This window comes from Dendrobates tinctorius, unplaced genomic scaffold, assembly GCF_039654945.1.
Source record: "Dendrobates tinctorius isolate UK_male_01 unplaced genomic scaffold, ASM3965494v1 ptg000130l, whole genome shotgun sequence".
NCBI classification, from domain to species: domain Eukaryota; kingdom Metazoa; phylum Chordata; class Amphibia; order Anura; family Dendrobatidae; genus Dendrobates; species Dendrobates tinctorius.
In genome coordinates this window covers 4,080,272-4,107,001 of record NW_027361798.1, presented here as the reverse complement: position 1 = coordinate 4,107,001, position 26,730 = coordinate 4,080,272, and the positions used below count along the sequence as shown (strand labels likewise).

The window sequence follows — 26,730 nt, the reverse complement described above, 5'->3', positions numbered from 1 at the left end:
CAGAGTGTCAGGAAACACAACGATCAGGCGGCTCCCTCAGGGGGAAGTGGCCTGATATGGCCCCCGTCTGGTCAGCCATTGGTCCAAAGGTGCTTCCGGATCAGGGCACAGCCGGAGTATAAGAAGCAGGAAGGAGGCGCGGCCGCGGCCTATGGCGCATGCGCATAGCATGCAGGGAAGGCATCGGTCGCGGACCTGTGTCAGGTGACCGCCGCGGCCGTCGGGTGGAGAGAGGCTGCGGCGTGGGAGCGGAGGGCGACTGCGGTGTGGGAGCGGAGGCCGGGTGAGTATGGCGGAGCGGTGTAACATCTTGGACTCACCATAGGCACAACAGGTTCACCACTGTCAGGGCGAGGGTTCTCTGGCTCCACTGCTGGTGTGGCTTCTGCAACCAGATTTTCCTGATCCTCTCGAGTCACGTCCTCCTGTGCTTCCACTTGGGGGAATAATAACACCGGCACCACTATTGCATCATTAATTCTAGTCCAGTTCGCAGGGAACTCCCCAAGCACTGTGCTGACCTTCTCTTCTTTCTCTACAGGTTGGATGTCATCTGGCTCTTCTGCTGTTGCTTTCAACTGGTCAGGGCATAACTTCAAGTGGTCCCTGGATACCGCTGCTAAGGTCTCTCCTCCATCTTTACTAACAAGGCAGACTTTGGTATTATCAAAGTTTGAGGGCAGAATGGTATAAGGTTCAGCCTCCCATTGATCAACCAGCTTGTGCAACCTCCTCTTCCTTTTGAGGACTTGTTCTCCCGGCGAAAAGGGGACAGCAGGTGCATTCTGATTGTAAAGCTTCTCCTGCTTTTGTCTTGCCTGGACCAGACTCTTCTCCACACACTCCTGTACTCTTCTGACTGCTGCTGCCTCTCTTTGTCCCAGTCAGCATCTGGCGACGTTACTTCAGGCGTCAGGACTCCCATGTCCAAATCCACAGGCAGCCTACCTGGTCTCGCTCTCATCAGGTATGCTGGAGTACAGTTGGTAGAGTTCACTGGAATATGGTTGTAGACATCTACCCAGGGCCGGATTAAGGTTGGTGGGGGCCCCTGGGCAGAAAATCTGGTGGGGGCCCCCATATCATTAACATTTTAGCCATAACAGTAGAGCGCGAACTGTAGCACTTAGATGTACAATCTAATCTTATCCTCTTGTTCTGCCACATTCAGATTTACAGTACTACAATAGAGATACAGTCCAGGATAACTCAAAGCAGTCCAATTATAGACAGAAAGAGTTACTCACATTTTTTTTACTGAACCCAATGTTAAGACAGCCAAGGAATAATAAAAATGCAGAAAGGGAAAGTTTTCACCGGCAGCAATTGTTGCTAACTACTGTATAACAATATGCTCTCTATTGTATTATCTCCGGAGTAGTGGCTTGCTCTCCTATAGTAAGAGAAGAAAAAGAAGCTTTCTTTGAATACAGGTCTGTTGGCTGAAGGAGGATATATCACCTGTCTTAATGTGCCTGTGAGCATCTCCAAGTACAAGGGGGAGGTGTTAGCGATCGAAAACATGCTTTATATAAAAGTGTGTACAGATAAAAGCATAAATAAATGTATACATTACAAGCTTTACTGTATTTTTTCCCACAATGATGTATGATTTTGTCTGGCTCTCTTGCTTTCCACATAATATAACAATTTCAAAGCATCTTTTCCCATAACTCTGAATTGTACTTTTTCTGTAATACCTCTTAGAAAGTCGTGAATAAATTGACAACTAAGTTTTACCACCCCCCCTGTCAAATCTCTGTATCCAACACATGTCTGTCATCAGATTGCAGAGCTCCAGGGGAAAATTAACACAAAGAATAAGTAAAATGTCAACATTAGTACCAGCATTAAACGCAAAAATTTTTATATGTGCCTTAAAAATTTCACTTACCCATCATATAATGAAATAGAGTACGTTGAGAAGGATCATATGAACTCTATCCATCAAACATCCAATGATTCTTGTAGTAACCTCAAAACACAACTTGTATGCTATAAGGAAATGAAAATTATAAAAAGTTAAAATAATCATCATTAGAATGGAATGGATATATGAGCAGACTAGAACTTTGCAGCTTTGCTTACCTAACAGTTATTCTCCATGTATAATTTAAGATGTATATATCCAGGTAATCCAAGATGTATGATAACAGATTTGATGCCACGAACAGAACACCCATAATGTATTAAACTTAAACGGAACTGAAAAAAAAAGAAGGGGTTAAACGCATGTTTTTACTTATGTTAAAGTGATTAAAGGGGTTGTGCTGTCTCCCCTGCTTCTGACTGCTCTACAGCAGTCTAGAAGCAAGGGGTTGGCTCATAACTCCATGGCTCAGCCAGCCCCCAGTATTGCATGAGGAGACTAACAGCAGTGCTCAGTTCTCTCAGACAAGTATATGGAGAGCCGCGCGCATGCGCGGCAGGCTGCTCAAGAACTTTAACGGTTGACCTAGCTGTCTGTCAAAGACTGTGGCCACTGCTGGGGAGGGATTCCTATTGGCGGGCATTTTTCATGTTCGGAGCACATAAGGTTTTACCATGATCACAAAAATAGATTCTTTAGGGTACACTGGGAAATTATAGTTAAGAAAATTGCTAGAGAGCATCCCTGAAAACACCCGTTAGCAATTATTTGCCTCAGATTACGGATTGCTCCTCCCCATGCTGTGCAGGGGGTTGTTACAGTAAAGGTCACTCGCTTCCAAACAATTATGAGCTAAATTTCTCTGTGTAAAGCCACCATTATTGCAAGAACAGTGAGGCTATTAAGTCTCTGACACAGGCAATGGAAAAGGTTGATTTATTAAACAAGTTAAAGAAGGTCATGGGTGGGTGTCTTTCAACATAAAATTAGTGTTTGTTACGGGTGTTTTTCTGTATTGAAAAACTGAGTAATATAACAGACCAAGTCTCAACAGCAACCAGTTGCACATTTGCATTACGCATACCATATCTGAGCTTTTAAGGATGTACATATCATATTTGATCACAATGTGAGCATAGTTTTACAAACCTTTTGGAACATTTAGGAAGGCCAAAGTACTGGAAACTTAGAGGTGAACTTTTCTTGATTTTTTCATAGCAAATTCTTGAATCAGATCTGAAAAGTCTAGCTCTTCAAGAATGTCATGTTCAATGCTTAACAAGCAAAGGTGGGATAGACGTTCCTGGCCCATTGTACTGCGAAGTCTGTTTTTAATTAGCTTCATTTTGGAGAATGATCTCTCTCCACTGCAATTGGTTACCATCAAGACCAAAAGAATTTCAATATTTGGGAATGTACTCTTGAAAGGGTCCTTTAGCACCATTTTATACATGCAGAGCTCTCTAGGGAAATCTTCATGTTCAGCTAGTGTAGCATTTTTAACAAGAGATGCAAACTGTTGTAATTCATTTTCAAGTGAAGCTGCATCTAGATCTTCAACATATATATTCGCTAAGTTACGGGCTGCAGAAGAGATTTGTTGTGGAGTGGCTACTGCAAGATTGCCAAGAATGCCAAACCTTTCAGCAATTACTTCATAGGAAGATATTCTATCCGAAAGAGATGTAGAAATACGATCTATAACAGGTTAAAAGCTTTCAACCTTAAACTTCTCACTAGGAGAAAACTGGCTTCCAGGTTCCTTTGCATAGTCCAGGGGATTTAATCGGACATTTCTCTTATGACGTCTTGAGTGCTCCTCACAGTACTCTTCTGTGTCACTCAAATGTTTTGCTTCTTGCTCATATAGTAAAAAATGGTCTCTTTTCGACTCCACAAAATTCTTCAAAGACTTCAGCATATCCACTGCGGACTGAAGTAATAATTTTGGATGTTGTAGGGCCTTATTTGTGGCATCAAATCTGTTTAAAATGTCCTTCCAAAAAACAGCTAATAATGATATTTCCAGTGATGACATCTGTCTTGAAAGACCATTCGCTTCATTTTTTACAATATCGTTTTCATCCTGGTCAGATCCAATTTTCACAAGAGCTTCTTTAATTTTTGCATAGCCTTGAACTAAAGCTTTTGTGGCATCTGCCCGGCATGCCCATCGAGTGTCACTTACATTTTTGGGAACAAGATACTTTGATCCAGATTGACTTAGATAATTAGCCAAAATTTTATAGCGATGAGTGGATGCAGTGAAGAAAACATAAATTTGATGTACAAATTGGAAGAAATTTACAGCCTTAGGACATGCATTAGCAGCTGCTTTACCAACCAAGTTTAAGGAGTGCCCACAGCATGGTATCAGCTCTGCAAATTTGTTCTTCTCTTTAACATATGTCTGCATCCCTTTATATTTTCCACACGTTTGCGGCATTGTCATAAGCTTGTCCCCGACAGTCACATATTTCAATTTTATGTTGCTGTAAAAACTGCAGCAATGCATTAGCTATAGCATATCCTGTGTGACCACAATTTGGAAGAAATGTTAGGAATCTTTCCTTTGGTGAAGATCCTTCAAGATATCTTATAACAATTGTTAGCTGGTCTATGTGTGCTTCATCTGGGGTAGAATCAACTGACACCGAGTAATATTTTGATAATTTTATTCTAGCAATGATTTCTTGCTGAGCACGCTGTCCCATTAGTTGAATTAGCTCTTCAACAATTGTTGAAGACAGATAATTTGTTTTCCCTCTTCCTGTTCCACCATGTTCTTTAATGTGAGAGGCAAGAAACAGATCAAACTTTGCAATGAGCTCCATTATACCTAAAAAGTTACCATTTCTTGTTGATTTCAGAAGCTCATTTTCACCTCTAAAAGCAAGTCCTCGTTCAGCCAGGAATTTTATAGTACTTACTACACGCATAAGGACTTGCTTCCAGTATCCATGTATTTCATCTGACATTTGAAGCAAATGAGCACTAATGGATCTTTTCCTTTCTCCCCGGTTTGCCAGTGTTGTGACAGCGGTAAGATGGGACTTTGATACCTCATGTTCAGCAATACGTGCATGCACATGCTTCCAGTCTCCAAAACCTTCCCCAGAAAGGTTCTCCTTTTGTGGTGTAATAAGTTTACAGACATAACAATAGACTTTGCCTGTGCTTGGTGAGAAGCAGAGCCAAGATCGATTGACTGATTCACCATTCTTATTTCTTCGACTGAAAATATTTTTGCTACATTTTCTCTCAAATATTTCTTTTCCTGTTTTACACAGTTGCGAGACTGACTTTTCTAATAGCGTTGATGTGCAGTTCTGAAGCTTTTTTGATCCTTCAGTGGCCCAAAAATCTATAAATTCTGAGCTAAAAGTTTGAGGCCAAAGACCGATGTCATTACATACTCCAGCATTTATAGAATCACAGGCACAATCTACTGCTTCAGATGATAGATGAGCTTCTTCATCACCATAAGCAGGACTTGAATGACCTACAATTAGAGTTGAGCGATACCGTCCGATACTTCAAAATATCGGATCGGAATGGATCGGCCGATCTTTAAAAAAAGTATCGGTATCGCCGATTCCGATACCGGAAGTCCCATTCAAGTCTATGAGACTTCCGGTATCGGAATTGGAAAAACCCTTTCCTGCCCTTGTACAGCCTCTCGGGAGTCTGTACGGGCCTTCCGGGGGTCTCTGCCGGCCTGCCAGGGGGTCTGTGCGGACTGCCCGGGGTCTGTACCGGCCTGCCGGGGGGCTGTGCAGGCTCCGGTGGTCTGTGCCGGCCTGCCGGGGGGCTGTGCCGGCCTGCCGGGGGGTTTGTGCAGGCTCCGGTGGTCTGTGCCGGCCTGCCGGTGGTCTGTGCAGGCTCCGGGGGGCTGTGCAGGCATCATCCGATGGGACTACAAGTCCCATCGGGCGATGCCTGCTACCATGACAGTGATTGACACATTAGCCAATGATGGGACAGTAGTAGTCCCATCATCCGGCTAATGTGTTAAATGTAAAAAAAAAAAAAAAAAAATACTACATACATACATACTACATGCTACATACATACTACATGCATGCTACATACATACTACATGCATGCTACATACATACTACATGCTACATATATACTACATGCATGCTACATACATGCTACATACATACCACATACATACTACATGCATGCTACATACATACTACATGCTACATACATACTACATACATACTACATATATGCATCATACATACTACATATATATTACATGCATGTTACATACATACTACATACATACTACATGCATGCTACATACATACTACATATATACTACACACATACTACATATATACTACATGCATGCTACATACATACTACATACATACTACATGCATGCTACATACATACTACATATATACTACATACATACTACATATATACTACATGCATGCTACATACATACTACATACATACTACATGCATGCTACATACATACTACATACATACTACATGCATGCTACATACATACTACATATATACTACATGCTACACACATACTACATATATACTACATATATACTACATGCATGCTACATACATACTACATACATACTACATGTATACTACATGCATGCTACATACATACTACATACATACTACATGCATGCTACATACATACTACATGCTACATATATACTACATACATACTACATACATACTACATATATACTACATGCATGCTACATACTACATACATACTACTTATATACTACATGCATGCTACATACATACTACATATATACTACATGCATGCTACATACATACTACATATATACTACATGCATGCTACATACTACATACATACTACTTATATACTACATGCATGCTACATACATACTACATACATACTACATATATGCATCATACATACTACATATATACTACATGCATGCTACATACATACTACATACATACTACATATATACTACATGCATGCTACATACATACTACATACATACTACATGCATGCTACATACATACTACATGCTACATATATACTACATACATACTACTTATATACTACATGCATGCTACATACATACTACATATATACTACATACATACTACATACAGTACATACTACTTATATACTACATGCATGCTACATACATACTACATACATACTACATATATACTACATGCATGCTACATACTACATACATACTACTTATATACTACATGCATGCTACATACATACTACATACATACTACATATATGCATCATACATACTACATACATACTACATGCATGCTACATACATACTACATATATACTACATACATACTACATATATACTACATATATACTACATGCATGCTACATACATACTACATACATACTACATATATACTACATGCATGCTACATATATACTACATGCTACATACATACTACATACATACTACATATATACTACATGCATGCTACATACATACTACATACATACTACATGCATGCTACATACATACTACATGCTACATATATACTACATATATACTACATGCATGCTACATACATACTACATATATACTACATACATACTACATACATACTACTTATATACTACATGCATGCTACATACATACTACATATACTACATACATACTACATACATACTACTTATATACTACATGCATGCTACATACATACTACATATACTACATACATACTACATACATACTACATATATACTACATGCATGCTACATACTACATACATACTACTTATATACTACATGCATGCTACATACATACTACATACATACTACATATATGCATCATACATACTACATACATACTACATGCATGCTACATACATACTACATATATACTACATACATACTACATATATACTACATATATACTACATGCATGCTACATACATACTACATACATACTACATATATACTACATGCATGCTACATACTTACTACATGCTACATACATACCACATACATACTACATATATACTACATGCATGCTACATACTACATACATACTACATATATACTACATGCAAAAAAAGTCCCTAGTCTCACTTTATGGTAAAAGCTGTGTGGTCCCACACAGCTTTTACCATAAAGTGAGACTAGGGACTTTTTTTTTTTAAGTGGCGGAGGAATACAGTGCGGAAGGATACCTACCTTCCGTCATTGGATTCCTGCAGCCCGTAGAGAGCGGCAGCATCAGCTGATGCTGCAGTTCTCTACCCAAGATCGTCGTGGGACACACTCGTGGACTGCTTCGGATCATGGGTGAGTATTTTTGTGGTTTGTTATGTTAATATTTATTCCGTAAAAGACAATGGCTTCGGGGAACAATGTGACAAGTATTGGTAAGTATGTTACTCTATGTTATATGTACTGTATGTCTATGTATGTATTGTATGAATGTATTGTATGTAGCATGTATGTAGTATGTATGTAGCATGTACAGTGGGGCAAAAAAGTATTTAGTCAGTCAGCAATAGTGCAAGTTCCACCACTTAAAAAGATGAGAGGCGTCTGTAATTTACATCATAGGTAGACCTCAACTATGGGAGACAAACTGAGAAAAAAAAATCCAGAAAATCACATTGTCTGTTTTTTTTTCATTTTATTTGCATATTATGGTGGAAAATAAGTATTTGGTCAGAAACAAAATTTCATCTCAATACTTTGTGATATATCCTTTGTTGGCAATGACAGAGGTCAAACGTTTTCTGTAAGTCTTCACAAGGTTGCCACACACTGTTGTTGGTATGTTGGCCCATTCCTCCATGCAGATCTCCTCTAGAGCAGTGATGTTTTTGGCTTTTCGCTTGGCAACACGGACTTTCAACTCCCTCCAAAGGTTTTCTATAGGGTTGAGATCTGGAGACTGGCTAGGCCACTCCAGGACCTTGAAATGCTTCTTACGAAGCCACTCCTTCGTTGCCCTGGCGGTGTGCTTTGGATCATTGTCATGTTGAAAGACCCAGCCACGTTTCATCATCAATGCCCTTGCTGATGGAAGGAGGTTTGCACTCAAAATCTCACGATACATGGCTCCATTCATTCTTTCATGTACCCGGATCAGTCGTCCTGGCCCCTTTGCAGAGAAACAGCCCCAAAGCATGATGTTTCCACCACCATGCTTTACAGTAGGTATGGTGTTTGATGGATGCAACTCAGTATTCTTTTTCCTCCAAACACGACAAGTTGTGTTTCTACCAAACAGTTCCAGTTTGGTTTCATCAGACCATAGGACATTCTCCCAAAACTCCTCTGGATCATCCAAATGCTCTCTAGCAAACTTCAGACGGGCCCGGACATGTACAGGCTTAAGCAGTGGGACACGTCTGGCACTGCAGGATCTGAGTCCATGGTGGCGTAGTGTGTTACTTATGGTAGGCCTTGTTACATTGGTCCCAGCTCTCTGCAGTTCATTCACTAGGTCCCCCCGCGTGGTTCTGGAATTTTTGCTCACCGTTCTTGTGATCATTCTGACCCCACGGGGTGGGATTTTGCGTGGAGCACCAGATCGAGGGAGATTATCAGTGGTCTTGTATGTCTTCCATTTTCTAATTATTGCTCCCACAGTTGATTTCTTCACTCCAAGCTGGTTGGCTATTGCAGATTCAGTCTTCCCAGCCTGGTGCAGGGCTACAATTTTGTTTCTGGTGTCCTTTGACAGCTCTTTGGTCTTCACCATAGTGGAGTTTGGAGTCAGACTGTTTGAGGGTGTGCACAGGTGTCTTTTTATACTGATAACAAGTTTAAACAGGTGCCATTACTACAGGTAATGAGTGGAGGAAAGAGGAGACTCTTAAAGAAGAAGTTACAGGTCTGTGAGAGCCAGAAATCTTGATTGCTTGTTTCTGACCAAATACTTATTTTCCACCATAATATGCAAATAAAAGGGAGAAAAAAAAAAAAAAAATGTGATTTTCTGGATTTTTTTTTTCTCAGTTTGTCTCCCATAGTTGAGGTCTACCTATGATGTAAATTACAGACGCCTCTCATCTTTTTAAGTGGTGGAACTTGCACTATTGCTGACTGACTAAATACTTTTTTGCCCCACTGTATGTAGTATGTATGTAGCATGTAGTATGTAGCATGCATGTAGTATGTATGTAGTATATATGTAGCATGTAGTATGTATGTAGCATGCATGTAGTATATATGTAGTATGTATGTAGTATGTATGTAGTATATATGTAGCATGCATGTAGTATGTATGTAGCATGTAGTTTGTATGTAGCATGCATGTAGTATATATGTAGTATGTATGTAGTATGTATGTAGTATGTATGTAGTATATATGTAGCATGCATGTAGTATGTATGTAGCATGTAGTTTGTATGTAGCATGCATGTAGTATATATGTAGTATGTATGTAGTATGTATGTAGTATGTATGTAGCATGCATGTAGTATATATGTAGTATGTATGTAGTATGTATGTAGTATATATGTAGCATGCATGTAGTATGTATGTAGCATGTAGTTTGTATGTAGCATGCATGTAGTATATATGTAGTATATATGTAGTATGTATGTAGTATGTATGTAGCATGTAGTATGTATGTAGTATGTATGTAGTATATATGTAGCATGCATGTAGTATGTATGTAGCATGTAGTATGTATGTAGCATGCATGTAGTATATATGTAGTATGTATGTAGTATGTATGTAGTATGTATGTAGCATGTAGCATGCATGTAGTATATATGTAGTATATATGTAGTATGTATGTAGTATGTAGCATGCATGTAGTATATATGTAGTGTGTATGTAGTATGTATGTAGTATGTATGTAGCATGTAGTATGTATGTAGCATGCATGTAGTATATATGTGGTATGTATGTAGCATGTAGTATGTAGTATGTATGTAGTATTTTTTTTTTTTTTTTTAACATTTAACACATTAGCCGGATGATGGGACTACTACTGTCCCATCATTGGCTAATGTGTCAATCACTGTCATGGTAGCAGGCATCGCCCGATGGGACTTGTAGTCCCATCGGACGATGCCTGCACAGACCCCCGGACATCAGCATAGCCCCCCGGCAGGCCGGTACAGACCCCCACAGGGTGCACAGACCCCCGGACATCAGCACAGCCCCCCGGCAGGCCGGTACAGACCCCCACAGGGTGCACAGCCCCCCGGCAGGCCGGCACAGCCCCCCGGCAGGCCGGTACAGACCCCCACAGGGTGCACAGACCACCGGCAGGCCGGCACAGCCCCCCGGCAGGCCGGTACAGACCCCGGGCAGTCCACACAGCCCCCCGGCAGGCCGGCACAGCCCCCCGGCAGGCCGGCAGAGACCCCCGGAAGGCCCGAAATGACGGCGCATCATGATGCGCACACACCGCGCATCATGATGACGTCATTTCGGCTGTCAATCAACTTTGAATTTCCGATTCCGATGCCCGATATTGAAAAAATATCGGATGTCGGTATCGGAATTCCGATACAGCAAGTATCGGCCGATACCCGATACTTGCGGTATCGGAATGCTCAACTCTACCTACAATACTTGAATGGTAGATTTGCTGTCCTCTAACAGCCGTGTACACTAGGTCTTCTTGCTTTTTATCATCTGCTTGGTCATCTGCTTCACCTATATCCATTACATCATGTTCTTCCCTTTCATCTGCTGTAAGATGGTAGTCCTCTTCCGCTACATTAGCTGTGAAGTCCTCTTCTCCAGATTTTCTTGGATGCACATTACCAACAACACGTTCATCATATTTTTCTTTATTGTCTTCTTTACTAGCAGCTTGGGTTAATTCATTTTCCTCATCAGCTATGTAACAAATATTGTGAACCTCTGCTGCAAGACAAAATAAATGTTTTTTGTTTTTGTTTTTTTTTAAATTAAAAAAAATAAATGTTCATAGGTATGCATTTGCTTTCACCTACCTCTACTGGATTGTCCCTGTAGCTCACGCAAATCATCTGGCAAAATTTGGCAAAAATAGTTGCTCAGCTTCTGAGTCTTTTCAAGAAAACCATCTCTTCTTCTTTTCTTTTCTATAGCTTTGTTCCTCTTCTGAGCACCACTACTATATGATCTTGGTGTTTTATGCCTATCAATTCTTCGCTCAGCCATGCTGTACCTTTACAGAAAAAAAATATGACATACAAACCATAGATCTCACGAGTGAATTCCAGCAGTTGTGTCTGAGCATACTCATATGTGCTCCCATCCTGCTATATACCCCTTCCTGGCATATGGCCGCATCCTGCTATTTAACACATCCTGCTATATATGCCCTCAGGCCCCTCATCCTGCTCATAATATACCCCATCCTGGTGTATGGCCGCATCCTGCTATATACCCCCATCCTGCTATATACCCCCTCCCCAGTCTTATATACCCCATGCATCCTGCTATATACACCTATATTGCTATATACCCCCATCCTGCTATATGGCCTGTATCCTGTGGCACACAAAAATAAACGTTTATACTCACCTTTCCTCACTCCAGCAGCATCGCTCCTCCTCCCGTCTATGCCGGCAGCAGCGCCGCTGACCTGTGTGGAGCCGGCCACGATCCCTGCAGCATCGCTCGTCCTCCTGTCTGTGCCGGCCGCGGCTGTGTCTGGACACGTGAGCACAGCGATAACGTCATCTCTGTGCGCACCACTAGTCTCCACACACAGCCGCGGCCGGCACAGACAGGAGCTATATATAAATATATAGCTAGCTGGAGCCTGGAGGCAAGGGGGTTAATCACCGTGGCGCTGCAGAGTAGATTGGCGGGACCGTACACAGCAGGCGGCGGGCGCACGATGCTCGTGAACGCGGCGAGCAGGCAGAGCAGATCCACAGGACAGGAGGCGTGACAGGAGAGGAGGCGTGACAGGAGAGGATGAGGCGGTACCGGTATGCCTAGTTCATCTCAGCGTGACGGCGTCTAATATTTATCCTCACGCTGCGTTAATAAAATGGCGGTCTCTGCCCAGTGGTGGGGGCCCGGGCCCCCTTAGAAGCTCTTGTGGTGGGGGCCCCGGGGCTGAAGCCCCGCCTGCCCCTCCTATAATCCGGCCCTGGATCTACCAGATCGGGTAACTTTTCTGGCCACAGATTTCTCTCCTCCAAGGGCAATGTCTTCAGTAAATCAATCACTACCTGGTTCATCTTCTCGCACATGCCGTTGGTCTGTGGGTGATAAGGTGTTGTCCGGATCTTCTTACCATACAAGTTGCAGAACTCATGGAACATTTCTGCCTCGAAAGCTGGACCTTGATCTGTGAGTACTCTTTCAGGATACCCATGTGGCCTACAGAAGTGCTGTTGGAAGGCTCTGGCTGCTGTCCTGGCTGTTAGATCTTTGACGGGCACAACCACCAGGAATCTTGTAAGGGAGCTCTCAGGCTGTCTCGATCCTTTCTGCGCAGGTTACACTGTCCACACTCCCAGCACCACCTCTCAATGGCCTTCCTCATGCCAGTCCAGTAGAACCTCTCTCGGAGCAATGTTTCCAACTTCTTCCACCCGAAGTGTCCAGCTCCATTGTGGTATGCTTCCAGGACCATTGATGCCTCTCTCTTTGGGACTATCACTTGCCAAACCAGCTCATGAGTGCGGGCATTGATACTCCTCCGACACAGCTTCCCTTCATAAATGAACAGCCGACCCTTCTCCTTCCACAGCTGCTGGGTCTTTTCAGGAGCATCCGACTCTGGACGTGAGTCAGCTCGTGTCAACAGCTCCTTCACCAGGCGGACTGCAGGGTCACTATCTTGCGTTTCCGCCCAGTCATGATGGGGCAAAGGATTCAGGGTGACCTCCTTCAAGCCAGACCGTCTGTCTCTCACTCCTTGAGCACGTTGGGCCGCAAATGGCCGGTGGAAGTGAGGTAGCTCTATCTCTTCAAGAGCCTCAGGGTCTTCTGCTGCATCTGGTAGGTTCGGCATTCTGGACAGTGCATCAGCATTGGCATTCTTGTGCCCTGCTCGGTACTTAATAGTAAACTCATAGTTAGACAGCCGAGCCATCCACCGCTGCTCCAGGGCACCCAGTTTTGCAGTGTCCAAGTGGGTCAACAGATTGTTGTCCGTGAAGATTGTAAACTTGGCTGAAGCTAGGTAATGCTTGAACCTTTCGGTGACCGCCCAGACTATGGCAAGGAACTCCAGCTTGAAAGAACTGTAATTATCCGGGTTCCTCTGAGTGGGACGCAGCTTCCTGCTGTCGTAGGAGATCACTTGCTCTTTTCCGTTCTGTACCTGCAACAGTACTGCTCCTAATCCCACGTTGCTGGCATCCGTGTACAGCACAAAGGGTTTCTCATAATCTGGGTAAGCCAGAACTTCGTCACCGGTGAGGGCCATCTTCAATCTGGTGAAGGACTTCTCCAATTCTTCAGTCCATTCAAACGTGGAATTCTTCTGCTTGCGTTTCTTGCATTGCCCCACTAGAAGGTTTTGCATCGGGGTAGCTATCTCAGTAAAGCCTTTGATGAATCTTCGGGAGTAGCCTACCAGTCCAAGGAATTGGCGTACCTCGTGGAGGTTGCTGGGCTTCTTCCAGTCCCGGATGACCGTGACCTTGTCAGGATCTGGAGCCACACCTTCTGCACTGACCACATGACCGAGGTACTGTACCTTGGGCTTCAGGAGGTGGAATTTGGAGGGCTTCACCTTCAGGCCAAAATTGGACAACGCTTCAAACACTTCAGCCAGGTATTCCAGGTGATCTTCATAGGTTTTGGAGAAAACAATGACATCATCCAGGTACAACAGGACTGTTTCAAAGTTCATGTGTCCCAGGCAGCACTCCATCAGCCGTTGAAATGTTCCTGGGGCAGTGCAGAGCCCAAATGGCATATAATTGAACTCACAGAGACCCATTGGAGTTGTAAATGCAGTTTTCTCCTTATCTGCCTCTGCCATGGGAACCTGCCAATACCCACTGGTGAGATCCAAGGTGGAAAAGTAATTAGCAGTTTTAAGTGCAGCTAAGGATTCCTCAATCCTAAGTAATGGGTAGGCATCTTTATGTGTAATGCTGTTAATTTTCCTGTAATCAATGCACATTCTTATGGTACCATCCCTTTTCTTTACAAATACTATGGGAGCTGCCCATGGGCTACAACTGTCTCGGATAACGCCTGCTTCCTTCATCTCCCTCAACATACTCTTAGCACACTGGTACTGTGTTGGGGGTATAGGTTTGTACCTCTCCTTTATGGGTGGATGGTCTCCAGTGGGGATATGATGTTGCACCCCTTTTGCCTGCCCAAAATCTAGTGGGTGTTTGCTGAATACCCGCTCATACTCTTGTGTCACTCTGTAAACCCCATTTCTCTGGTATGAAGGTGTAGAGTAAGTTCCCACCTGCAGTTGCTGGCACCATTCTTCTAGCTGCTTCACAGGGCCATTGTCCTCCACCTGGTCGGATGAGACCAAAGGCTCTGCTGCCTGCAATGAGTTGTTATTAACAGTGAGCAGTTTAGCAACTGTGGCGTACCGAGGTATTGTGACTAGTGTTGAGCGACTTTTGGATTTTTAGTGTCCATTTGAATGCCAAAAGCATAAATTCTTGTTACTTAAGCTTGTCAACCTTAATTTACTTCATAATACTAGTTATGCACTGAAAAATGGGGGTTATTTGGCTACAGTTGTGGGGGGGAGGGCTGACTCCAGGTTTTCGTGGGCCCAGGGCCAAAGAGCGCCCCTTTAACACATACCACAACTCATGATGCTCCGATACGGCAGAGAAATAGCGGTATAGTACAATGAAAAATACTTCACTTCTTACATCTCATGACTGATATCCATTTTAAATTCTCCAATACCTCCAAAAACGGACAGTATATTACTCCATACAGTATTATGGCCAGCGCTTAGTGCGCTATACAGAGTAATGAGGCCCATCTATTTCACCATACAGAATCATTATTCCCATATAATGTTTCAAACCGTATATGATGAGCTCCACATAATGCTACAGTATATGTTGGTCCCAATGGATGAAGCTCCACTGTCTTATGGGCCCAAATTATGCTCCATATATAATGGGCCCCATTTCTACTGCTCTAGTGTATAATGGGCCCTGTAAATGCTGCTCCAGTGTCTGATGTCCACCTTTGGAATGCTCCAGTGTATGGTGGGCCCCATATATCATTCACCAGAGTATAGTGCTCCCCAAAAATTGCTGTCCCAACATTGAAAACAATTACATAAGTCTCCTTGCTAGGGAATCCCTGCACTACTCTGAACTCCTTGTCGTCCCCATCTTCCATCTCACTGCACTTGGCTGTTTAGGCCCTCCCACCGGCAAAGACACTTTTGCGTACTATGCGGTGCCCTGTGCCAGTGCCATCGCCCACGAGTATGCCCCCCCACCTGCTCAAGGAACCTGCACTTTCATCTGCACCTTCCTCTTTGTCACCGTGTAAGGTGGTATAGTATGCGGGAAGGGGAACCTGAGTTTCCTCTGGGTCAGATTCTGGCTGTGTAGAGTGCGAGGGGAATGTAGTGGTCTGGGTGAATGTACCAGCAGCATCATCCAGCAGTGGCTGGGCCTCAGTGCACTTGTGGCATCCCCAAGAGTACGGTCGCCACTGTGGCATTGCCTTCCTCCTAGGGAGTGTGTTGTCAACCTTGGGAGCAACGAAGGATCTCTCTAGCAGTGAAACCAACACACAACACATTTCGCACTCAAGGCCAGCAGGGAGACCTCTGAACCTGACTGCTGAGGAGCTGCTCTCTGTGGTCGGGAGGAGATAAGTTAGGGCACTCTGTGCAGGGAAGGGGAAGTGTGTGGATGTGAGAAGGGGAGCTGGAGGATGAGCAGAGTTAAGGCTCACTCCTAGCTGGAGCGCATGGTCCGGATTCCGGTCTCCGAGTTTGTAGGGACACTGACGTTCCTGCAGCAGAAACCGGGGGAAGTAGCAGCTATAAATGCTTTGTACCCAACTAAGGCTCGGAGGCCCCAGCATCGATGTGTGCGAGGCAGAAGGAAAAGGCTACAGCTGTCTGCCATACAAGTAAAGTCTGAGGAACATCTGTTAGACAGGAGGCGTTTCAGTGAACCACGGACCTTTGAGTGCTTCCCCCACAAGCGCTAGACGTTCAGGAAGGTACATGTTGGCGGAGTGTTGGAAGGGAGCTTTCCATTCTGGTCCCGGAGGTTGGCAGAGGTCCTGACCCGGAGGACACAGCACGGAGGCAGGCATCTGTGTAACCTGCAGACTGTGAGTAAAGCTTTGGAACTGCACGCTCTGGTGTCCTACAGTTATGCCAGCACCGCTACATCTGGGTACCAGCACCTACACCGCCTGTGCCTTTCCCCCATCACTACATCTACACTTCCCTGGGACTCCAGCTCCACCTGTGGGGAGCTTCACCATCTTTGCTGCACAACACCATCAGTCCCAGAGGATCTGCATGCAGCGTCGGCCTAACATCTATGTTGCCTAACACCACAGGTGACGTCAAACTATCTATATAAACTCTTTACCATTATACCACGCCATTTACATGGGCGCCCAGGGCCACCGTCCGGGTCACTGCTGCTGTGACACATCCCACTGACACCGGCCCGGTACCGAGTACCCCACAGCCCTGGGAGGGCAACCCATATGCCGACTGCTGATCGGGCGGCGTTATTCCCACGAACCTCCAAACAGCGTCCCTGATGGCAAAGTTTTTGGTTTCCGGGGGCAGTATGATTGCAAAGCTGAACCTTAAAGGAATGTCCAAAAGGGCACCACCAGGAGTGGAGCCTGTGGCTTAATTGGACTGCACCCGGGAAACCACTACCATACAAGCTACAGAAAAGATGGACAGATTGCAAGCTTTGTCGATTCTGTGTGTGGTGTGGTATGTCCATTTGTAGTTGTGCTAGCGATTTCTCAGCTTTATTCCGTTAACGACCGAGACTCCGGCATGGCCCCGCGGTACGCGTCAAGCTTACTAGAGGGATACGCGAGGCTGTGGCACGTGAGATCGAGCAATAACAGGTCTAGCATTCCAGTACATGTCCGGGGCTGCATGCACGCTACACTGAAAGGACCAGCTTTTGTCGCTTACAGGTGCAGATGACCTGCTGAACTCCGTTAGTGATGGGGATCTGGGATTCAGATTATTCCCCGCGAACGATGATTTCCCAGTAAGTTCAGGTCAACCGCAATTCCGGAGTCAGGCCTAAACATCATTCCTGAAAAAATTACGTGTCCAAACCACAGGTGCTGTAGCTTGCTTAACAGCTCAGCAGCCGTTCTCAGGCCCAGTATGGATTCAACAACATTGTAGAAAGTTGATAAAGGGTACAGTTTCACCGGATAACACGTATATACAGTATGTAGCCTAGTTTACACATTAAAAATATATGTCTATAGATCAGGAAGCAGACTCAGATGTTCTCAGGCCCAGTATGGATTTGACCAGATTGTACAAAGTTGAGAAAGGGTACTTTATCACTGGATAGCAGGTATATATAGCATAGTTTAAACATGTAAAATCTCCGTGTTCTCAGTATGGATTACACAGCAATCTAAAACGTGGAAAAAAGGAAATGCATTTGAGGCGTACACAACTATATACTTTTGGTGTTATTTTTAAATCTTCATATATATTTCTGTCTCAGTAATACAGTCCAGCCTCTCCGCAATAGGAAATGAGATGCATACAGACATAAAGGCTATTGATTGCAGAAATCTAGGAATTATTATTCACGGGAAAAACTTCCATCACAATTCTCATAGGCGATGCTGACCCTCAATTAATTTGTGTGTTGAGACAGTGAAAACATTTTTTTGTGAATAAAGTCTTGCTGTATCGCACTTCCGTTGATTCCATCACTGTTACTCATCTCAATCCAATTTTTATCACAGGGAGCGATGTAAACATGGTGCTCACTGGCTATCATGATCTGTCACGTAACTTTGGAGTGCAAAAGACAGAAGCCACAGGCCGTAGGCGATTCTATTTGATTGGTATGAGAGGGCACATTTTGAAATGTGCGCCGGAATGTCACACGTTTGTGAGTAGGAAAACTGTGAAAGCTGATGATAAACCACCACTGCATCTCATTGTGAGTCGACGTCCATAAGAAATGGAAGCCACTGATCATCTGGAGCTAGAGCCCGGCCAGCAGGACAGGGCATAGCTACATCTTAACCATCATCTTTCAGTTCAATCAATTTGTAGTGGCAGTCCCAGTGAAGGATTTGACAGCCCAGACTACACAGCGGAGGAGCAGGGAGAGGTAAACATTGCAAATGCTGGGGCCCTGCCCAAGCAAGGGGGGCACACTCGTGGGCGTCGGTACTGGCACTGGGCCCCTCATAGTACGGCGGTGTGTCTGACGGCGGGTGTGCACCACCACTGTCAGAGACACTTGATTGCACTATGAGGGACCCTATGCCAGTGCCCGCGCCCAAGAGTCGGCCTACCCACCTGTCCAGGGCAACGGCACTCGCACGGTTTTGTGCGCTAGGTGGTGACCCCGGCAATGGGGGGGGCGCCCACTTAGAGAGGTTTACAAAGTGGCATATGTAGATGTGGGTCATTCAGCTGCTGCAAAAGGCGAAATAGGTCAAGTTCCCGGAATAGGAGGAGGACCAAAGCAAGCCATTTTTCTGGCAACCTATGTGTCATCAAGGGAAGATGGGACAAATTCCTTGGAAACCCATGTATGGTTCAGTTTAATGAAGGTTAGATCATCCACATTTTGGGTTAACAGACGGGTCCTTTTTTCTGTCAGGATTGATCCAGCTGCACTGAAGACTCTCTCCGATAGCACACTTGCAGCTGGGCAAGCGAGCTCCTGTAAGGCATATTGTGACAATTCCGGCCAGGTGTCCAGTTTAGCGGCCCAATAGTCAAAGGGGAATGACCTTTGCGGGAGAACATCAATATGGGAGGAAAAGTAGTTATTAACCATAGTTGACAACTGCTGTCTCCTGTCACTTTCCATCGATGCAGTATTACCAGTTGTGTGAGCGGTATTTGAAAAATCAGTCCACAACATTGTCATGAAACCCCTGTCTCCAACGCCACTTCTGCTGTGTGCACCACGAACACCTCTGCCAAGCTGCCCCCGGCCCGTACGGCTCGTGTGAGAACCATCACCGCTGCTGTGTGCTGGGAATGCCTCAAGCAACCGATTTACCAGAGTTGCTTGTTTATTAGCCAATATTAGGTCAAGGTTCTCCTGTGGCATGATGTTTTGTAATTTGCCTTTATAGCGTGGATCCAGGATGCTGGCCAACCAGTAGTCGTCATCGTTCATCATTTTGGCAATGCGGGGGTCCCTTTTTAGGATCTGCAAGGCATAATCTGACATGTGGGCCAATGTTCCCGGTGTCAATAATGTACTGCGAGTGCTGGAGGAGCACTTTCTGGCAAATCCACATCCCTCCAGTCACTCACAAACCCTGTACCAGACCTTGCCACGCCAACATTTTCACTTGCTCCACGAGATGCATCCTCCTCCCCTAACTAATCATTCCCATCATCATCCTCTTCCTCCTCTTCTTCCTCCACCTCGTCCAGGAGAGGTCCCTGAGCAGACAATGGCTGAATGTCATCAAGGATTCCCTCCACCTCTTCCTCCTCGTCAACATTGGCTGCAGACGCCTGCTCCTTAAGGTGCGTCAAAGTTTGCATGAGCAGACGCATAAGTGGGATGCTCATGCTTAGGATGGTGTCGTCTGCACTTACCAGCCGTGTGCATTCCTCAAAACACTGAAGGACTTTACAGAGGTCTTTCAGCTTCGACCACTGCACACCTGTCAACTCCATGTCTGCTCTCAAAGTGCCTGGCCGTGTATCCTCCCACAAATGCATTATGGCCTGCCTCTGCTCGCACAGCCGCTCCACCATGTGCAGGGTGGAGTTCCACCTTGTTGCAATGTCGATAATGAGGCGGTGGTTGGGAAGGTGGAGCAATCGCTGCAGCTTCTGCATACGAATGGAGTGTACAGGCGACCGGCGGATGTGCGCGCACAGTCTTCGCACCTTCTGGAGCAGGGCTGTTAACTCCGGATAATTTTTGAGGAAGCACTGCACCACCAGGTTCAAGGTGTGAGCCAAGCAAGGTATGTGGCTGAGTTTTGAAAGGGCTATGGCTGCCACAAAATTACGGCCGTTATCACTAACTACCTTGCCTGCCTCAAGATGTACACTGCCCAGCCATGACTCAGTTTGTCGCTGAAAGTACTCGGCCAGCACCTCGGCGGTGTGTCTGTCGCCCAAACACATCATCTGCAACACAGCCTGCTGACGCTTTCCACTAGCTGCTTGATAGGGGGACATCTCGTGTGCAACAGTGGCAGCTGCAGATGGAGTGCTCGTACGACTGCGCTCTGTGGAAGAGCTTTCGCTTCTGGAGGAGGAGGAGGGTCGAACGCCTACAGCCAACTGTTTCCTATACCGTGGGCTAGGCAGCACTGTCCCACCACCGCTGTCCCCTGTGGACCCTGCATCCACCAAATTAACCCAGTGCGCAGTGATGGACACGTAACGGCCCTGGCCATGCCGACTGGACCATGCATCAGTTGTGAGGTGCACCTTTCCACTCACTGACTGCTTGAGTGCATGGACAATGCAGTCTTTCACATGATGGTGGAGGGCTGGGATGGCTTTGCGAGAGAAGAAGTGGCGACTGGGTAGGTCATAGCATGGTACTGCATAGGCCATGAGTTCACGGAAAGCTGCGCTTTCCACCAACCGATAGGGCATCATCTCTAACGAGATTAGTTTGGCAATGTGGGCGTTCAAACCCAGTGTACGCGGATGAGAGACTGAGTACTTTCTTGACCTACTCATAGTGTCTGGGAGGGTGAGCTGGATTTGAGAGCTGCATATGGTGGAAGTAGCGGTGGACAGGGCGGACTGATAGAGGGTTGATGATGGTAATGGAGTTGGTGTTCTTTATGATGGCCTAGATTCAGTCTTTCCTTGATATAACAGTGGGATTCCATGACTGCTGTGGCCTTGCAACGACACCTCAACATTTGCTGTTGTGCTAACCGGTGGGCTTACAGTGGGGGAAACAATGTAACGTTGCTGACTACCTTCTTTGTGATCAGTTGCACATGTGGTACTTGAGGTTTGGTGCTGTGTCCACGCTTGCAAGTGCATGCTGGTTAAATGTCTTAGCATGCAACTGGTATTCAAATTTTTCAGATTTTTCCCTCGGCTAAAGGTCTTTGCGCACTTCTTACAGATAACCTTTGCCTGATCATGACATTTTGCGGCCTAGCACGCTGTGATATTTTGACCCTCTGGACAAGCTGTCCAGAAACTCTTTTGATTTTTGGAACCTGTCTTTGGAGTGATCCGGGCCTGCCAGATAACAGCTGTTGCGATGTCGATGTCTGCTGAGGATGCTCCTCCTCCTCATCTGAGCTATTGGAAGCAGCACCCTCTTCCCCCAATGGATGCCAATCTGGGTCAACAACTGGGTCATCCATCACCTCCTCTTCAATGTCATGTGCACCTTCCTCTGTGTCACCGTGTATGGTGGTATAGTGTGCGGGAAGGGGCACCTGAGTCTCATCAGGGTCAGAATCTGGCTCTGTACACTGCGAGGACAATGTAGTGCTCTGAGTGAATGTACCAGCAGAATCATCTATCAGTGGCTGTGCATCAGTGCACTCCATGTCAGATTCATCTTGGCCTGGGTAATTCACCATTTCACTTGATAATCCAGGCATGGTATGTGAAAACAGCTTCATGGAGTAATCAGTAGTATGGCCTGCGTCATCCTTCAATCTTGGTTGGGGTGAAGGACACAAGGAAAGGTGTGGTTCATAAACATGAGCCTCCAATGACGACTCAGTGCTTTTATTTTTTACAACTTCAGAAGAGGAGGCGATAGAGCTGGAGGCTGAGTCAGCAATGTAAGCCAAAACTTTTTCCTGAAGCTCTGGCTTTAAAAGCGGTTTCCCAACTCCCAGAAAACTAAGCCTTCGAGGCCTTGTGGAGCCAGACGATGACGCAGGCTCAACACCTCCTGCATTCGGTCCTATTTTGCTTTTGCCACTACCATCAGATCCACCACCAACACCATCATTACCAGCTGCCAACCCCCGCCCAATTCCACGGCCTCTTCCACCAGCCTTCCTCATTTTTGGTAGAAATGTAGACAAAATCCAAAAAACTATATAGTAATGTAAAACAAGGTACAAGGTCTCTATAGGACAGGGGAGATTTTGAATTTCTGCACACACTTGTGGACACTGGACACTTTTGGATTGTGTGAGGCCCACTGAATATCACAGCGCTATGTCACAGGCTCGATGTCGCAGGTGTGAAAAATGTCACTAGAGGATAACGGAGATTTTGAATTTCTGCACACACTTGTGGACACTGGACACTGGACACTTTTGGATTGTGTGAGTGAGGCCCACGGAATATCACAGCGCTATGTCACAGGCTCGATGTCGCAGGTGTGAAAAATGTCACTAGAGGATAACGGAGATTTTGAATTTCTGCACACACTTGTGGACACTGGACACTTTTGGATTGTGTGAGGCCCACTGAATATCACAGCGCTATGTCACAGGCTTAATGTCGCAGGTGTGAAAAATGTCACTAGAGGATAACGGAGATTTTGAATTTCAGCACACACTTGTGGACACTGGACACTTTTGGATTGTGTGAGGCCCACTGAATATAAAAGCGCTATGTCACAGGCAGAAATTGGCTAGTGTATGACAAACTACAAGGTGTATATAGAATTGGGCAGAATAGGAATCTCCCTAGAGTGTAGGTCTGTAAGAACGGAACAAGTCCTCGACTTATCCTTACAGAGTGACACACAGATAGCTTCTCTGTGGCCGTGATAACAGCCGTTACACCGTACTGAGAGAGGAGTGTGCACGTACACGGCTGTCCGGTGTATGTAAAATTGTCAAGCTCCGTGTTTTTTAAGTATACGGACTGACACACGCTGTCTCTCTATAGTTTTGAATGTGATCAAACAGCAAATATATTTAACTGTTTGAAAACTAGACAAAACTAGAAGGTGCAGGTCTGTAAGAACGGAACATGTCCTCGACTTATCCTTACAGAGCGACACACAGATAGCTTCACTGTGGCCGTGATAACAGCCGTTACACGGTACTGAGAGAGGAGCGTGCACGTACACAGCTGTCCGGTGTACGTAAAATTGTCAAGCTCTGTGTTTTTTAAGTATACGGACTGACACGCTGTCTCTATAGTTTTGAATGTGATCAAACAGCAAATATATTTAACTGTTTGAAAGCTAGACAAAACTAGAAGGTGCTGGTCTGTAAGAATGGAACATGTCCTCGACTTATCCTTACAGAGTGACACACAGATAGCTTCACTGTGGCTGTGATAACAGCCGTTACACGGTACTGTGTGAGGAGTGTGCACCGCTGTATGGTGTGAAAAAATGCACGCTCAGTACCTCACCAGGACAAAAAAAAAAAATTGGGATTGCTTTTAAAAAAGCAGTTTGCAGAGCAGTGGGAAAACAGCAATGCAGCTATCAGGAAGCCTTATTAGGCAGCCTAACAACCAACACCGCTGATCCACCACAATATAGCCTCCCCTTGCACTGCACACACAGTGACTGGTGTGTTGTACAGGCAAAATCGCTAGCAGCAGAAGCAGTTTTTGGTGTCTTCTTTCCTGCCTAACGCTCTCCCTACAAAATCATCAGCAGCAGCAGCTCTCCCTATTCTGAGATCAGCATGAGTAACATGGCGGTCGGCGTCCATGCCCTTTTATACCCCCTGTGACGCCCACCAAAGCAAGCCAATCACTTGCATGCCCTTCTGAAAGATGGTGGTGACCCCTGCCTATGTCATCACGTTGCCCACAGTGTCCGTGGATCCTGATTGGCTGAAAAAGAGCGCAAAACAAACTTTTGAAACGCGACTTTGGCGCTTAAGTCGCCGACCTCGTGGCCGACCTCATCCTAGGGTCGGGTTTCGTTTCATGAAACCCGACTTTGCCAAAAGTCGGCGACTTTTGAAATTTTTCGACCCGTTTCGCTCAACTCTACTGATGACACTGATACCTGTGTTCAGGATTGTGCTCAGTAACTATAGTGTCAGGGTGGCTCCGTTATACTGATTACACTGACATCTGTGATCAGGATTGTGCTCAGTGACTACACACAGTGTCAGGTCTGCCTGTTATACTTATTACACTGACACCTGTGATCAGGATTGTACTCAGTAACTACAGACAGTGTCAGGTCGGTGCCGTTATACTGATTACACTGACACCTGTGATCAGGATTGTGCTCAGTGACTACACACAATGTCAGGTCGGGGCCGTTATACTGATTACACTGACACATGTGATCAGGATTGTACTCAGTGACTACAGACAGTGTCAGGTCGGTGCTGTTATACTGATTACACTGACACCTGTGATCAGGATTGTACTCAGTGACTACAGACAGTGTCAGGTCGGTGCTGTTATACTGATTACACTGACACCTGTGATCAGGATTGTGCTCAGTAACTACAGACAGCGTCAGGTTGGTGCCGTTATACTGATTACACTGATACCTGTGATCAGGATTGTGCTCAGTGACTACACACAATGTCAGGTCGGGGCCGTTATACTGATTACACTGACACATGTGATCAGGATTGTACTCAGTGACTACAGACAGTGTCAGGTCGGTGCTGTTATACTGATTACACTGACACCTGTGATCAGGATTGTACTCAGTGACTACAGACAGTGTCAGGTCGGTGCTGTTATACTGATTACACTGACACCTGTGATCAGGATTGTGCTCAGTAACTACAGACAGCGTCAGGTTGGTGCCGTTATACTGATTACACTGATACCTGTGATCAGGATTGTGCTCAGTGACTACACACAATGTCAGGTCGGGGCCGTTATACTGATTACACTGACACCTGTGATCAGGATTGTACTCAGTGACTACAGACAGTGTCAGGTCGGTGCTGTTATACTGATTACACTGACAACTGTGATCAGGATTGTGCTCAGTAACTACAGACAGCGTCAGGTTGGTGCCGTTATACTGATTACACTGATACCTGTGATCAGGATTGTGCTCACTAACTACACACACACAGTGTCAGGTCGGGGCCGTTATACTGATTTCACTGAGACCCGTGATCAGGATTGTGCTCAGTGACAACAGACAGTGTCAGGTTGGCCCCTTGTAGAGATTACACTGACACCTGTGATCAGGATTGTGCTCAGTGCCTACAGACAGTGTCAGGTTTTCCCGTTATACTGATTACACTGACACCTGTGATCAGGATTGTGCTCAGTGCCTACAGGCAGTGTCAGGTTTTCCCATTATCTTTATTTTTCTTTATTTTTTTTTATATAGCGCTAACATATTCCGCAGCGCTTTACAGTTTGCACACACATTATCATCACTGTCCCCAATGGGGCTCACAATCTAAATTCCCTATTAGTATGTCTTTAGAATGTGGGAGGAAACCGGAGTACCCGGAGGAAACCCACGCAAACACGGGGAGAACATACAAACTCCTTGCAGATGATGTCCTTGGTGGGATTCGAACCCAGGACCTAACCACTGAGCCACCGTGCCGCCCCGTTATACTGATTACACTGACACCTGTGATCAGGATTGTGCTCAGTGACTACAGACAGTGTCAGGTAAGTGCCTTTATACTGATTACACTACCTGTGTTCAGGATTGTGCTCAGTAACTACAGACAGTGTCAGGTTGGCTCCGTTATACTGATTACACTGACATCTGTGATCAGGATTGTACTCAGTGACTACAGACAGTGTCAGGTTGGCTCCGTTATACTGATTACACTGACATCTGTGATCAGGATTGTGCTCAGTGACTACAGACATTGTCAGATTGGCCCGTTA

General features: G+C 45.2%; 1 long non-coding RNA gene across 1 annotated transcript; it reads right to left on the bottom strand.

The window, feature by feature from the left end:
* Positions 1 to 993: 993 nt before the first annotated feature.
* On the bottom strand, positions 994 to 2,201 carry LOC141047940 (uncharacterized). Its single transcript, XR_012219928.1, has 3 exons — positions 2,089 to 2,201; positions 1,895 to 1,995; positions 994 to 1,393 (listed from the first exon to the last, which is right to left on the bottom strand). It is a non-coding gene; the product is annotated as an uncharacterized lncRNA (long non-coding RNA).
* Positions 2,202 to 26,730: the final 24,529 nt, after the last annotated feature.